The sequence below is a fragment of the Ursus maritimus genome (assembly GCF_017311325.1).
Source record: "Ursus maritimus isolate PB19 chromosome X unlocalized genomic scaffold, ASM1731132v1 scaffold_X1, whole genome shotgun sequence".
Lineage (NCBI taxonomy): Eukaryota > Metazoa > Chordata > Mammalia > Carnivora > Ursidae > Ursus > Ursus maritimus.
In genome coordinates this window covers 117,432,421-117,448,077 of record NW_024423319.1, presented here as the reverse complement: position 1 = coordinate 117,448,077, position 15,657 = coordinate 117,432,421, and the positions used below count along the sequence as shown (strand labels likewise).

General features: G+C 38.5%; 1 protein-coding gene across 3 annotated transcripts in view; it reads right to left on the bottom strand.

Annotated features, from left to right (window-relative positions):
* The window catches only part of MID1 (midline 1), a 581,834-nt gene that overhangs the window by 388,069 nt on the left and 178,108 nt on the right, over window positions 1-15,657 (bottom strand). For all 3 annotated transcript variants that reach the window (XM_040634579.1, XM_040634592.1, XM_040634586.1), the window contains one exon: window positions 12,442-12,502. The gene's annotated coding sequence lies outside the window, so the exon portion shown is untranslated. The remainder of the gene's footprint in view (window positions 1-12,441; window positions 12,503-15,657) is intronic.

Here is a 15,657-nt window from a genome sequence, read left to right as displayed (position 1 = left end):
TATTTTAGCTCATGAAATCTTCCAATGCCATCATCAATTGAGCCCCAAAATGTTATCAACAATTAAAATTATTATTAACATAAAAATTTAAGAACCATGGACAATCAGCTTAGTGTGTGCTTGTCTTTCCCTCTATGGCTCTATAAGGGTGGGCATTTCATTTTTCTAAAACCTACATGAAATTAGAATTTTACAGTGCATGCCAAACAAAATCAGCCTTTTCCTCAATCTCATTTCCATCTCAGACTGTGATTTTGCTTTGGCTTCCTTTTTAATAAAGTTGGCATTTTTACCTCTTCTGCATCTGGAAATTCCCAATTGGCTTTGTCACATTGTGACCTGAAATAGTAATTCAGTTGGACTGAATTTGCTTTGAGGAATAAGCCACCACTTTTTACTTTTTTCTCCCCTATGATTTATTGATTTGCAAGATGTGCCATGAAATATATACAGATATATGTATATATCTATCTATACATATGTGTGTGTGTGTATACATACACACCCACACAAACTAAAGTTAAAAAAGAAAAAGAGTTTCATGCATGTTTCAATTTACTATTAATCTGATATCTTCATTTAGGGCAGCTCCAAGGAGTTAGAAGCTGAATACAGGCAAATTCGAGAAGACAAAAAATAATATATATGTAAGATTGTTAAAAATGCAATTGTTTCCATCTCTTTATTGCTTTTGGAAAATAAGCAGTATTTTTTAATGTGTTCAGTATTTAATTTTATGAAGAATGTATTCTCATAAATCAATAACTACAGGTAAATCCACTAGATATCCTATACCATTGTAACTCTTAAATGTTTGAAATAATGTGACAGTAATCAAAGACATCTATAGGGGTCCTGCTTTTTCACCACCTTGGAAAGTAAACAGGAATGTAATTTGCCAGCTAAGAATGGCCACCCTGCTGATAGAACTTTTTTCTTTTGTTTGAGGCTAACAGCAGGGTAGGGTGACCAACTGTTCCATTTACCCAGAACTGGGGAGGTTCCCAAGACGTGGGACTTTCAGTGCCCAGAAAACTCCTGGGAAATCATGATGAGTTGGTTAGCCTAGAGCAGGGAAACCTGTCAAGGGTGTTGCAAATTGCACCCATCTGGGTTTGATATTAGAACACATGACCGTCCTTCATGTGCCCAGAACTGAGATCATCCCTGGAAATGCTCGTGCTATCTAAATGGAAGAAAAAAATTCTGAAACCACTACAAAACCTTAAGTGTTTTAAAAGTTTAAAATGAGTGCTGTTTATAGTTTAATATCTCCAGAGTAATCACGATATTGATATAAACACAATATATTCTAAAACAAATTCAATTAAAGAAAACCAACCCTCCCTAAGATATATGTCAAGTCTAAGATGCACATGAACTTAGTGATTTGCTATAAGGGGAAGAGGGGCATTTATAGTATGGGTGAAAGTGGGATATTATGTCCAGAAAGGAATTTAGAAAGTAGCTGCTTTTATCATTATGAACACTGACTTCTCCAAGATAATGGGAGGCCCTAGGTGAAAAAGTCACCAGTGGTGGATATGCTGGTGGCAACTTTCAAAAAAGCTATACCTGAATCTGCCACCATTGTCCACACTCAGCTATGCCCGGGATCAGGGAGCACAGCTAAATGCATCTGGTGTGAAGCAAAGACCTCTGAAAAGGAGATACAGTTGGCCAGTGAACATGAGGGTTAGGGTACAGAACCCCTGGTGCAGTCAAAAATCTGTATATAACTTTTGATTCCCCAAAACATTAACTACTAATAGACTACTGTTGACCAGAAGCTTTACCAATAACAACCAGTCAGTTAACACATACTTCATATGTTCTATGTATTACATATTGTATTCTTACAATAAAGTAAGCTAGAGAAAAGAAAGAAAAGAAAAAGTTATTCAGAAAATCATAAGGAAAATACTTACAATATTATTTACAATATTTACAATATTATTCTGTATTTCTTGAAAGCAAATCTGCATATAGGTGGATCCATGCAGTTCAAACCGTGTTGTTCAATGGTCAACTGTACTTACACTCATAGATTACATATTAAAAACTTTAAAAACAACTAGACACCTCTCTTATCTCTCCTTCACAATTGGCCATTCCATAGCAAGTGTTTGGGTTGATAACTTTCCCATCTACTTTTGGCACCACTGAACAATGTGCACAGCTGAGAGATGAGAGGGAAGCTGGCTCAACTTCTCCCCTTCTACTCTATAAGAAGAATCAGGGTGTAACCCAGATGTCAGCCTGCTGTGCTTTCCCTCTTGATGCTCATGAAATCAGTTGGTATCTCTATCCCAGCTGCTGTAGAGACCCTCCAAGGATGCCTAGGGGTTGGTGGCGCTTGGACTTCTATTTCTTTCTGACTCCAATTCCTGTTTCTGATGAATTAGTTCAGTGTTTGGACCACTTCACCCTTCCGAGCCTATCCTTTTCAGCGGCCATGGGGATGCACCACTCAGATGGCTCTTGAAGTGAATTCCCAGCTAGGAATATGGCTAGCAGGCGGTGGTCAGCTGCTGTATTTACAGATCAGCCATGGCATTTATGCCTTGCTATACTGCCTCGATGTTACTCCCAGCCAAGGACTGAGCATGGAACGGGACTAGATCCAGGCCACTGTCTGATTCTCTAATGGGCAAACTTTGCTCAGAGGCTCCCCATCAGCCAGGCCACGATGGTTCTAGAGCTGCACTGCAGTCTAAGAGGCGTCTGTCCCAATCTTCCTTCCTTCTTTCCCCTCACAGGTATTAGAGTTGATAAGGGATTAAGGGCTCTTCCTGCCTACTCCTGCTCTCTCTCCCCCTTATCTGTCATTAGCGTTTTCTCCATCTGTGTATCTGCTTCTCAGAGATCCTGAATTGACATAGTTCTTATGGCCTTATGTCAGATGCCACTCAAGGTACCAATGACACAGGTTCCATGGGTAGCAGTTTTTTTGTTGGAGATTGAAGATGAAGGACGACATTTACCTTGCAGTGTACAAATGATGTAAAACTGAATCTTTAGCATCCTTCTCCTTAAAATCTTCTGTTCACACTCCCATCTTAGAATTTCCCATACACTCTTTTTCCATAGGCTCCAACCTCTTGCCACATCTCTCATATTCCCAGTCTTGCCTCATTTCTTGGATCTCTACTCGGCATCCAATATTTCCTACGCCCCCTCGATCTTTGTTAACATCTCCCTTTACAGACCATGTCATTGGGACATCACCTGCTACAGCTTAAGTGGTTTATTATCTCTCTTCCTGAAAGGAACTGTCGGGCCAGGGCAAAAATGACATTTTTTTTCAAAACCCCCACTATGCAAATATTCTCATATTTATGGATAAAAAAAAGAGATATCTCTATAACTCTATCCAACCAGAAGGAGTATTTCTTTACACCTATGAAGTCACGAGGAAAAACAGGAGGGGAAAAAAGAGCTGAATTAGGTCAAACTAATGATATTGTGGTAATGATTTTATACATTTGGGATTTGCTATAGAACATTCTTATCTGCCACAAAACCACCTGTAAACATCTACTGATAGTCACCAATTCTAATGGTGCAAAATGTGGAAGAGATTTGCTAGCTGTTTACCAAGCCCACCTTCTTCTTTTATTGGGTAGTTCTGTATGACTACACGACTGAATTGTGGCCAATGAAATGTGGGCAGGAGTGATGTGTACACCACACACCACCAGGACTGGCTCATAAAATTAATTCCCACTTTATGGATCCTTTGTGTAATCCTACATGATGGAAGGATCCTGGGTCAGTGAAGTGAGGCATGGAGAAGAGCACCGTATGTATCAAGAATTTTGCCAATTTCTTAATGGGTGGCTAGTTTTCTCATGATTAAGTTTTAAGAGTTGCTTATACATTCTGGATACAAGTCCTTTATCAGATATATGATTTGCAGATATTTTATTGTAGTCTGTGTGTGTCTTTTGATTCCTTAACTGTGACTTTCAACAAATTGATTTTTAACTTGATCAAGTCTGTATTATCCCCCCAAAACAACAAATCCAGCCTAGAAATGGGCAAAAGATATGAACATTTCTCCAAAGAAGACATATAAATGGCTGACACATGAAAAAATGTTCAACATCACTCGGTATCAGGGAAATACAAATCTAAACCACAATGAGATACCACCTGAGTTAACAACTCAGGAAACAATGATGTTGGCAAGGATGTAGAGAAAGGGGAACCCTCTTATGTTAGTGGGAATGCAAACTGGTGCAGCCACTGTAGGAAACAGTATGGAGGGTCCTTAAAAAGTTAAAAATAGAGCTACCCTATGACCCAGCAATTGCACTACGAGGTATTTATTCAAAGGATATAAATATAGTGATTTGAAGGGGCATATGCACCCCAATGTTTATAGCAGCAATGTCCACAATAGCCAAAATACAGAAAGAGCTCAGATGTCCATTGACAAAGGAATGGATAAAGAAGATGTGGCATACACACACACACACACACACACACACACACACACAAATGGACTATTGTTCAGCCATCAAAAGGAATGAAATCTTGCCATTTGCAATGACGTGGCTGGAACTAGAGGGTATTATGCTAAGCGAAATAAGCCAGTCAGAGAAAGACAAATACCATATGATTTCACTCATATGTGGAATTTAAGAAACAAAACAGATGAACAGAGGGGAAGGGAAGGAAAAAGAAAATAAGATGAAAATTGAGAGGGAGGCAAACCATAAGAGACACTGAACTCTAGGAAACAAGCTGGGTGTTACTGGAGGGGAAGTGGGTGGGGGGAAGGGATAATTGGGTGATGGGCATTAAGGAGGGCACATGATGTAATAAGCACTGGGTGTTACATGCAATTGATGAATCACTAAATTCTACCTCTGAAAGTGATAAAAAAAAGTCTGTATTATCAATGTGTTCTTTTATAGATCCTATTTTGGTGTTGTATCTAAGCAGTTTTTGCCTAATCCAAGATGAAAAGTTTCTGTTGTGTTTTCTTACAGAAGTTTTACAGTTTTAAGCTTTACATTTTGATCACAGATCGTATATGTTGTATATGTGGTGTGAGATATAGATCAAAGTATCATTTTTCTTTTTTTTGAATGTGTATGGACATCCAATTGTTCCATCACTATTTTTTGAGAAGACTATGATTTCTCTGTTTTTTGAACCTATGTCAAAATTCAGTTGTCCATAGATATGTAGGCCTATTGCTGGATTCCCCATTCTATTCCATTGATACATTTGTCTATCTTTTTTAAAGGTTTATTTATTTATTTGAGAGAGAGAGAGAGAGAGAGAACGAGCAGGGGGAGAGGCGGAGGGAGAAGGAAGAGAGAGAATCCCCAGACAGACTCCCCACTGAGTATGGAGCCCAACATGGGGCTCGATTTCAGGACCCTGAGATCATGACCTGAGCAGAAATCAAAAGTCGGCCGCTTAACCTACTGAGCCACCCAGGTGCCCCTATTTGTCTACATGTTTAATACCCCACTGGCTTGATTATAGCAGCTTAATAATAATTTTTGAAATTAGGTAGTGTTAGCCTACCTTTTTTTCTACTTTTAAAATATTGTTTGGATTATTCTAGGTTATTTATATTTCCATATGAATTTTAGAATCAGTTTGTCATCTATAAAAAAGCCTGCTGAGATTTTGATTAAGATTGCATTGAATCTATTAGCCAACTTGGGGGGAAATGACATCTTAACAATATTGATTGAGTCTTCTGACACTTGAATAAGGCATATTTGACTATTTATGCAGGTAATTATTTAATTTCTCTCAGGAATGTTTTATAGTTTTCACTGCATGTTTCTTTTGGCTATTTCATCCAATTTATCCCTAAGCATTTCATTCTTTTATGCTATTGTAAATGATATTTTAATTTCAATTTTCTATTGTTCCATGCCAGTATACAGAAGTATAATTATTTTTGTATATTGATCTTGTGTCTTGTAACTTTGCTAAGCTCATTTATTAGCTCCAGTGGCTTTTTAATACGTGGATCCATCAGATGTTCTACGTGGGCTATGATGTCATCTCTGAATATAGACGAATTTGCTTTTTACTTTCCAATCTTTATTTCTTTTTCCTTAACTAACTTCTCTGGCTAGACTCTCCAGTGCAATGTTAAATAGAGGTGATGAAATAGACATCCTGATCTTGCTTCTGATTTTAGAGAGAAAGCTTTTGGTCTTTCACCAGAAGTATGATGTTAGCTGTGGGCTCTTCATAGATGCCCTTTATCAGGTTGAGGAAGTTCTCTCCTATTCCTATTTGCTGAGAGGCTTTGTCAGGAATGGATGTTGGATTTTGACAAATGCTTTTTCTGTGTATATTATCATACGGCTTTTTCTTTCTTTTTCTAGTTTGCTAATATAGTGAATTACATTGGTTGATATTCATATTTTATGCCAACTTGCATTCCTGGGATTAACCCCACATGATCATGATGTGTTATGCTTCTTAATATATTGTTGGATTTGATTCGCTAAAATTTTACTTAGAATTCATTTGAGAAGCACTGGTCCAGCACACATTAAATATTGAAAAAGATGTTAGTGACCCCCTCCCACAAATGTACATTACCTCTTCTATAATTATTGTTTTTCTGGAGTGTGATGAACAGAACTACACAAAATACGCCCGGTAGTGCATTTAAGCACCTGAGCAAATTTAATTAACCTGTTAAGAGTTGTCATAGGAATTTAGTTTAAATTACATTTAAACTTAAGTTGAACTTCTATTTGTTAGCTACATGAAAATAATGAGCACATGTCCCTTCTTGTTTGTAACAAAGGGTTTCTGGAGCTGAGGGTTTACCTGCAATCTCAAATTTCTTTCTGGCTTTCTATTTTCAGTTTCTATACAAGCAGCAGAAAATACCATGGCTAATGGGGTGCCTTTACATCCACACAGGACAGTAGGGTCAAGCTTCCAGTAGCGAGAACTGGGGAACCCATCCAAATACATTACGTTCTGTTAAACCTCACTACTTGAGATCCATTCACCCTTGAGCACATAATATGTCCAATTCACATTCTATGTAAACAAGGCTGTTAGGCAAATTGACACAATTCCAATGACTGTAATCTTCTACCCCATTCTTACATGTCAAGCAAAACTGGGGACAATCTGATGCGAGAGCAGACAATTGGTCTTTAGATTGAGTCCTTTGTGTCATCACCTTCCAACATATCCTGGGTTAGTGTCATGGGCTACTTAACACAGCCATTCAAATTGCCCAAGCCAAAAGGAAAAACAATCCTTTCTGTTATCAACCACAGACTCTTTATAGAACAGCTAGACAGACACCTGGGCAGCAGCTGAGTATTAAGAGGCCCAGGAGAAGGGAGACAGCAAAAGAATCAGCAAATGCTTGTGGGTATAGGAGGAGCTGTACCGTAATATATAATGTAATATAATCTAAAAATCTTTGTATAGAAAACAATGTTTAAGCTTAGCACATTCATGTCTAAGAACCTTGAGTGTTTCCAGTTACATCTGATAGTCGGCTGAAACACTCAGGGTGCGGTAGAATTTAATCTCAGTGGCCTCAAGTACGCGTAAGGCAGGCTTGGTTGGTGTTCCAGTTTGTCTTCTGACCATCATCTGAATGGTCCCATTTGGGGTTCAAAAGAAACTACAATTTAATCTAATAATTTATAATCAGCTTTAGGCATGGTTGAATGGAAATACATTTCTGAAATGAATCAGGGCCCTCCTGTTTGCCTAATTCTCTTTTTCTTTCTCTCGGTCTCTATTTGCTATTAGTATATCCTAGGCAAAGACAGGATGGTAAATCACTAGAAGTTTTGCCGAGTGGGACATGTTTGCTAAGGAAGCGCTGAACTACTTTTCGTGAGCGAACATTTCTAAATTTATGTTGTTTTTGTCATTAAGTGAAAGTGAAGCATTATTTTCTCTATTTCTTATGACCAACATAATTTGAAGGCGTATTCTTTCATTCAGCTTTTTTGGAATGCCATCTGGGTGCCCAACGCAGTTTCTGTTTTTAAAATAGTAAAGCCTTTGTTTGCAAAGATAATCTCTTGTATTTATTTTTCAGACACCAGTATATCTAAGATGGTGCCAAGCATATTATAAAACTTTCATAAATATTGTGTACTTAGAGCAACACTTTTTGTTGTTTGGACGTTTGGTCCAATGGTTTCCTTAACTCCTTGTTTTCCATGATTTTTATCATAGGCAAATCCTTCTTTCACTCTAGCAAGAAGTAGGTTTTCTTTTAAATAAACAAATTAATATATAACTAAATATACATTTTTTTAAAAAAAGATTTTTATTTATTTATTTGAAACAGAGAGAAAGAGAGTGCAAGAGCAGGGAGAGGGAGAAGCAGACTCCCCGCTGAGCAGGGAGCCCCAACGCAGGGCTCGATCCCCAGACTCTGGGATCAGGACCTGAGCCGAAGGCAGATGCTTTAACTGACCGAACCACCCAGGCATCCCAATAAATATAAATTTTTAATAAATTTGTATATTTGATATTTGTACATTGCTGTATTTATTCATATATTGATGTATTCATTTCCTTCTGAAAACATATTTGGCCATAATCATGAAAGAAGAGCATTGCCAGAGACCATACTCTGTGTGTCAAACATTTCTTTGGCAAGACTTTCTGATCTATGCTCTCCCCAGAAGGAGGAAGCACAGAGTGGCAGAAATGCTGAGCTGACACTTCTAATGATGAACTCGCTTGTACTTGAAAGGCAGCTTGAACTGCGAAAACACGTATCTTCAACCAGAAGAGTGGAGGCTACAAGAAGCTAAGTGAAATAAGTCAAGCAGAGAAAGACAATTATCGTATGGTTTCTCTCATCTATGGAACATAAGAACTAGGAAGATCGGTAGGGGAAGAAAGGGATAAAGAAAGGGGGTAATCAGAAGGGGGAATGAAGCATAAGAGACTATGGACTCTGAGAAACAAACTGAGGGCTTCAGAGGGGAGAGGGGTGGGGAAATGGGATAGACTGGTGATGGGTAGTAAGGAGGGAGGGCATGTATTGCATGGAGCACTGGGTGTTATACGCAACTAATGAATCATGGAACTTTACATCAAAAACCAGGGATGTACTGTATGGTGACTAATATAATATAATGAAAAATATTATTATAATAAAAAAAGAAGAAGCAGTAGAGAATGGGCTGCAGCCCATCTTCCGCAAATGAGGTTTGAAGAAAGGACTTCAGAAGTAATCTGGACAACTTGCCCTGTGCCTCAGTCCAGTGTTTAAACACCCCTGGTGTGTGAGGTGTGAATGTCTGGAACATCGAAAGGCTCGCACTTGAATTTCATTGCCAAGAAAGCACCCTGAAGCCACATGCAAATATCGTGTTTAGGTGTCGGCATTATCTGTGCCTCTGTTCCTCACCATTCCATAGTTAATGAAGAGCAAACAGAAGTAATAGCTCTGCCCGTAATCACCTAAGCACTGCCCCTTCCTTTGCATTATTTATTATCATTCCAAGCGACGTGATGCCACCAATCTTATGGCTCTCTATAACCTGACCAGCCCCTCGGGAAATACTGCTAGGGCTAAAGGCTGCCCAAACTAGGCTCATCTTAATAACCTACTACTGGCAAGTCATTCATTGTAGATATCAACCAAGATGAACTCGACAGCAGAGACTGAAGCACAAATAGGCATGCTTGGTGGACACTCAAAGTGGAAAGGAACGAGAAGCATCTGCTGGAATTGTTGGAGGGAAACACCAAATACGCAAGAATGACACGCACCAGGCAGAACAATTCAAGCTGCAAAGGAAGAATGTCAGGGATTCTCAGAAGAAGCAGAGCTGCAGTCACCAAACAAGAGGAAAGAGAAAAGAATGCTTAGAGTCTTGAGAGAAAACATGACTCAGCAATGACCTTGGACTCAAATCCCTTAGCATGTCCACATCTCAACATCCTCCTTTGTACTCCCTCCCGGGGAGTCATACTGCAACATTCTGATGTCTAAGCGTCTAGGAATTGAAGTATATGCCCGCATATTTTTAACGACATCGGTGCTTTATCCAAACTCTAAATTTAACATAGCATCCTTTAAAGTCACACCCCTTGTGTTTTGCTTCACTCATTTGTTCGTGAAAAAAAAATTCCTTTGGAAACCAACTAGCAAGCATAAAAGAAAATGAATGTGGTGAAAGTTGCCAGTAGACCTCTGTGTACGTGTCGATAGGTGGTGAAAGGGATTGTCTGATTTGTTAACACCTCATTTTTGGATCAGCCCCTCCATAAATACTCTTCTCACACCCCAGAAAGAACAAGAACAGAATATATTTAAACTGGGCTCACTGGATGAGTCGAAAGCCTTGTCAGGAGGTCCGAAGCCTTGAAACTGTGAGTTCTCAGTATATAAGTAAAGTGACACTTCCATTTACTCCAACCCTGCAGTCTGTTATTTAAAGAAACCGCATTCTTATCTCTTCTTGGTTTTACGTGTTTGTTTTGTTTTATTTCAATTTACTGAATTTCCTTAACATCTGGCAAATGTCTGTATGGTAGAGGGGAGAGGGAAGGCAACGGAACAGGAAGAAGGAAATAAACTTGGGATGGGTAGGAGGGAGTTCCAGAAATATTTTCCATGCATGTTTCCATACCGAGGCAATGGTAATGAGAATTTGCTGCATGCCAGGCATTGGGTGAGGCATACAAGGCACCATGCTAGATGGACATCAAAGAGAGAGCAAAGAAACACAACAGCTTGGCAGACACACTGACTTAAAAACCCATTTGCACAGGCTTGAGAGAGCCTGTTGTCTCCTGGGGAGGCTTTGGCATGGCCAGAAGAAAACATCAAAGACACTCCAGACTTCAAATCCCTTCCAAGGGTGCGATCAGCAGGACAGGAAGTGGGCAAGTCATCCTGGAAGGAATTTGGAAGCGAAGGGGCTTATTTAAGGACACCCCAGTCCCGCACAGGAGCGCTCACCATGTGTACGGTCGACACACGTGATATGGTGAACAGCTTGGCACCCAGTCAGTAGCAAGCCTTGCCCTAGCCCCCTACCAAGAAACTGCAGGGAATAAGGCAACAGAAGAAAAGATAATTCAATAAGAATGTTTTGTCATCTTCGCGGTCAACTTCATATTTTGAAAGGATCCCATGGTACAAGGAAGCCTGCATTCTAAAACAACAGAATCATAAACAAATATTCAGAGATAGAAGCCCACAGGGATGGGAGAAGAGCAAACTTAACCAAGAGAAAACGAACAAGTGGGATTTGCCTGAAATCATATCTAGTACACTAGACTAAAACTCCCAGTAACCCAGCAGGGTTGCTTCATGCTTATAGTATCTCAGTAGGACCGAGGAACCAAAAGTTGCCAACAAACACAAGGCAAGACCTTTAATTCCATGTTGCTGGGAAATAATGACAGACTATGAAATCCGCCCATGTACAGAGTCCAAACGAGACTGAAATTTCACATGTAGCCTGTCACTGCAGTCGGAGGGTAAAAATGAACTTGGCCACGCTTTTTTCCCAAAACACAGAGTTCCTACAAAAGCTTGGGGTAGGAGCTTCCTTGAAGAGGTAGGAACGTTCGTTCAAGCAAACGTATGGGATACACACATGTATACTGATTCCATGTATCATGTGTATGTTGACGAAGCCAAATAACACATGCTGCATACACACATACATATTTATATATTTTAAAATGGATTAAAATAGAAATACACGTTTTAAAAATATATTTTAGATTGAACAAAGCTGAGATTTTAGAGTAAGGCCTCAGAAAATGGGGAATTTTTAGATGAGCCCCCAAGCCCAGTAATCTTTCCTTCTGTATGCGTAGTAAGCCAGGACCCATGGGTGCAGTCTAGCGGCCTTGTAGCATAATGGTCACGCGTGGAGTTTCTGGAGTGAAACCCTCAGGCCTGACATGCCATCTTCACTACTAATTATCAGTAGGACTCAGAAAAGTTCTAATCCAGAAAGCATGGGCATAATATCAGTACTTACCTTACATGGCTAATGTAGGGACTAAGCAAGATGATAGATGTAAAGGGTTAGATTAGACTCCACCACATGTTAGGGACTCAATAAACATTCACTATTAATATCACAAATCTATTATAAGCTCTGCTTATATACCTTGGTAGCGTCCATGGCAACCAAATGAGCAAAGAGTACCCAGTAGTATTTAACGCGTGCCTCTTGTTCAACTTAGAAATTAGAGTTCTGTAACTTGTTTGATTCCCTAAACCCCACAGTATAAACAGACATATAAAACCGAAAATTTCTTTTCTTTGTCCTATGTGGTCATTTCCATCATCTACTAAACAAATGCATTTTTTTCAGTTTACCTAATTTTCTATTTAATTTCATCTTCTTAGGAGAGAGTAAATGCCTATTCCTTGTCATCAGTATTAAACCCCATAAATAATTCTAGATGTCAGTACCATATTAGTACCTTAAAACAATGTTCCTCAAGATTTCTCCAAGGAGCAGATCCTCCAGTGTGCGCAGGTACTCTATTAAAAAAAAAAAAAAGAATTCTATATTAATTTGAAAAATGTGGATTAAACAATGGTAACTAGGCATGCAGGATTTATCAGAGCTTTAAATACGCTAATATGTGCTAGGGATCTCCAGGAGATGAATATAAAATGCCATGTTTCCCAAATCACTTGTCCACACAGCTCATTTTTCATGGAATTACCTCTTTCACAGTACTATGACCCTCAGATAGAACTAACATACTATGATAGGCACTTTGGGATACCCTATCTTAGAGGAGTGACTTGAAATCTTAGGACTTTATCCTAGAAAGTGGGGTCACGATCTCATGAGAATACAATCACTTTTGTACACAGACGAGCTGCATATAAAGCAATGGTGGCTATAAAATATCAGTGCCCTGAGCCCTAGGGTTGATCCTGAAGATTTTGATGGTTGAGAAGGTGTCTCCTCTCTCATAACGCTCCCTATATAGGCTCCTCCCACCTCTATAAGCTCAGAAAAGCTAAATTCTTCCAAAGATGAATGTAGTACTATTTTCAGTCAAGACCAACACTTGTTTTAGAAATGTGTTATGCTAAACATGTCATCAGCGAACACAATGAAAGATAACAAAATCTACATTTGTATCATACTTTCTATAGTTATTTAAACCTGCCTTCCACTTTTGTCTCTTGATCAGCATTTCCCAAACTTTAGGATCATAATAATCATCCAAGGAATTTGGGATAAATAGTGATTCTTGGGTTCTACCAGCCCATGTATTTTGAAATTTTTCCCTGGTAAGGCTTATGATCAAGCATCTTTAGGAAATTCAAACCTAGCTGCACATTACAAACTTTATTTTTTTTTAAATCCCAGAATCCTAAACAAAACCTATTGAATCAGAATCTCCAATGGTGGGCCGGGTATCTGTATTTTTTTTTTTAAACATCTGAAATGTTTGGAGAGCCAGTTCTCTGCAGAGAACCAAGTTCTTGCCTTAAATTATTTCAGTAGGTTGATAATGCTAAGTGAAATAAGTCAAGCAGAGAAAGACAACTATCATATGGTTTCTTTCATCTATGGAACATAAGAACTAGGATGATCGGTAGGGGAAGAAAGGGATAAAGAAAGGGGGGGTAATCAGAAGGGGGAATGAAGCACGAGAGACTATGGACTCTGAGAAACAAACTGAGGGTCTCAGAGGGGAGAGGGGTGGGGGAATGGGATAGGCCGGTGATGGGTAGTAAGGAGGGCACGTATTGCATGGTGCACTGGGTGTTATACGCAACTAATGAATCATCGAACTTTACATCGGAAACCGGGGATGTACTGTATGGTGACTAACATAATATAATAAAAAAACATTAAAAAAATTATTTCAGTAGGTTGAAATAAGGGAAACACTAACATTTTCTCCATCCTTTGATTTATCTCCGACCTGGTGTCTTGTTTAATGTTCTTCTTCAACATTATACCTTTGAAATATAAGCTTTTAGAACAGAATGGTGGCTAAATAGAGGAGGATGAACTAAAGGAGAGTAAGAATATAGAAAAACTAACTAACCCTTTTAGGAGTGAGATATCAATTCTATTTTCCTTGTACCCCCTGGGCTTTTCTTGAATTTTTGAAATCCTTTCTCTATACCTGGAATGCCTGTGAAGATATTTCTATATATCTATTCTCAAGTAGCATGAAAACATTTTGGAATTCTTTGCTAACTTAATTTTATGATATTTTATAATTTTAACAGATTTGGAAGTTACATAGATGTGAACAAAATGCAAGATAGGCAAAATACACAGCCACTCATCTGGGGGATGAATAAAAAGAGAAAAATCCCTTTCAATACCATCAGTTTCCATAATGTCTTATTAGTTCCATGGAAATTAATTTTGAAGCTGTGTCATACTTTAAAGATTTGATTTGAAGTAAAAGAGTCAATTTCAGTAAAATACCAAAAAGACATTTTCACGTTTTCAATTTCATTAGACTGAATATTGGTGTAAGACATACATGGATCCATGTCTCAATCTACCACTCTGCAACATTGGAGTTGAAATACTAAGCAAATTGTATTTTAGGTAAGAAACTTGCCAGCAATTTGCTTTTACCTTGTGAAAAAATAAAATAACAGTTTCATACCCAAATGTCGGTAAACGGACTATGGAATAATTTGAGTCTAAGGGCTATGAATATTCTGATTTTTATATTCATGCATTCCTTCAGGCATAAATTAAGTAGGCCATGGGGCAGTTGGGAGGGTGACCACAGCCTGACAAACCTTACGGTTCAGCAGATGTGGTTCTAAGATATGGCTTCACTGAAAAATATTCACCACTAAGCAATTTTAGGACTCCACTCTGAGGTTTTGATTTAAAAACTTGGAATTTCCAATAGAAAAGAAGTGGGTGGTACCATCACATTGGCCTTGGGATACAGAAATATTTAGTTGCCTCAAGTAAGCAATAATGTGAATCAACAGTATTTCAAATTGCAATCTTTCTACAAATGTGCAAGTCATGAGCTGAGAAAGTTTTTCAGCACATGCAATGGCCTTATTCAGTTTCTTTTTGGTGACTTCCAGATACCCGGGGGCTTTTCTTGGTGTATATATTAGAAACCTTCATGTGGGTCATTTGCTTTGAAAGATCAGCTCAGTATTTGAGTAAATTATTTGAACAGCATAGTCTTTGATTTAGAAAATAACATGTATTCTCAACTAAATGCAAAATTATTGAAATGTTCAAGATTTTAAAGGGAATATCACATCCACAGTCATTTCCTGGGCTGTGCAGCTGAACACCATCATTTATAACATACATGGAGAAATTCCATTTAAAATCATGAAATGCGCAGGAATCTATAAGTACCTAGATGTGTGGGAGAATAGGGACCAAGGAGCTTCACAAACAACCTAATGTCAACCTCATGCTTCAAAGTCTTGGGTTAATAAACATTGAGTAAGACCAGCAGTACTACTTTGATCTAGATCAAAACTTCCCACTCTAATTCCTTGGCTGTAAGAGGAAAGTGAATTTCCAGATTTCTCTTTGTAAAGAAAAAAAATGTGAAAGATGCTGACATAATTCTTCAATGGTTCCAAAACTTGTGGTTAAATTTATGAAACTCCTTGAGTTATAATCTAACATTTACATAAAGCAGGAGCGGGGGGGGGGGGGGCTG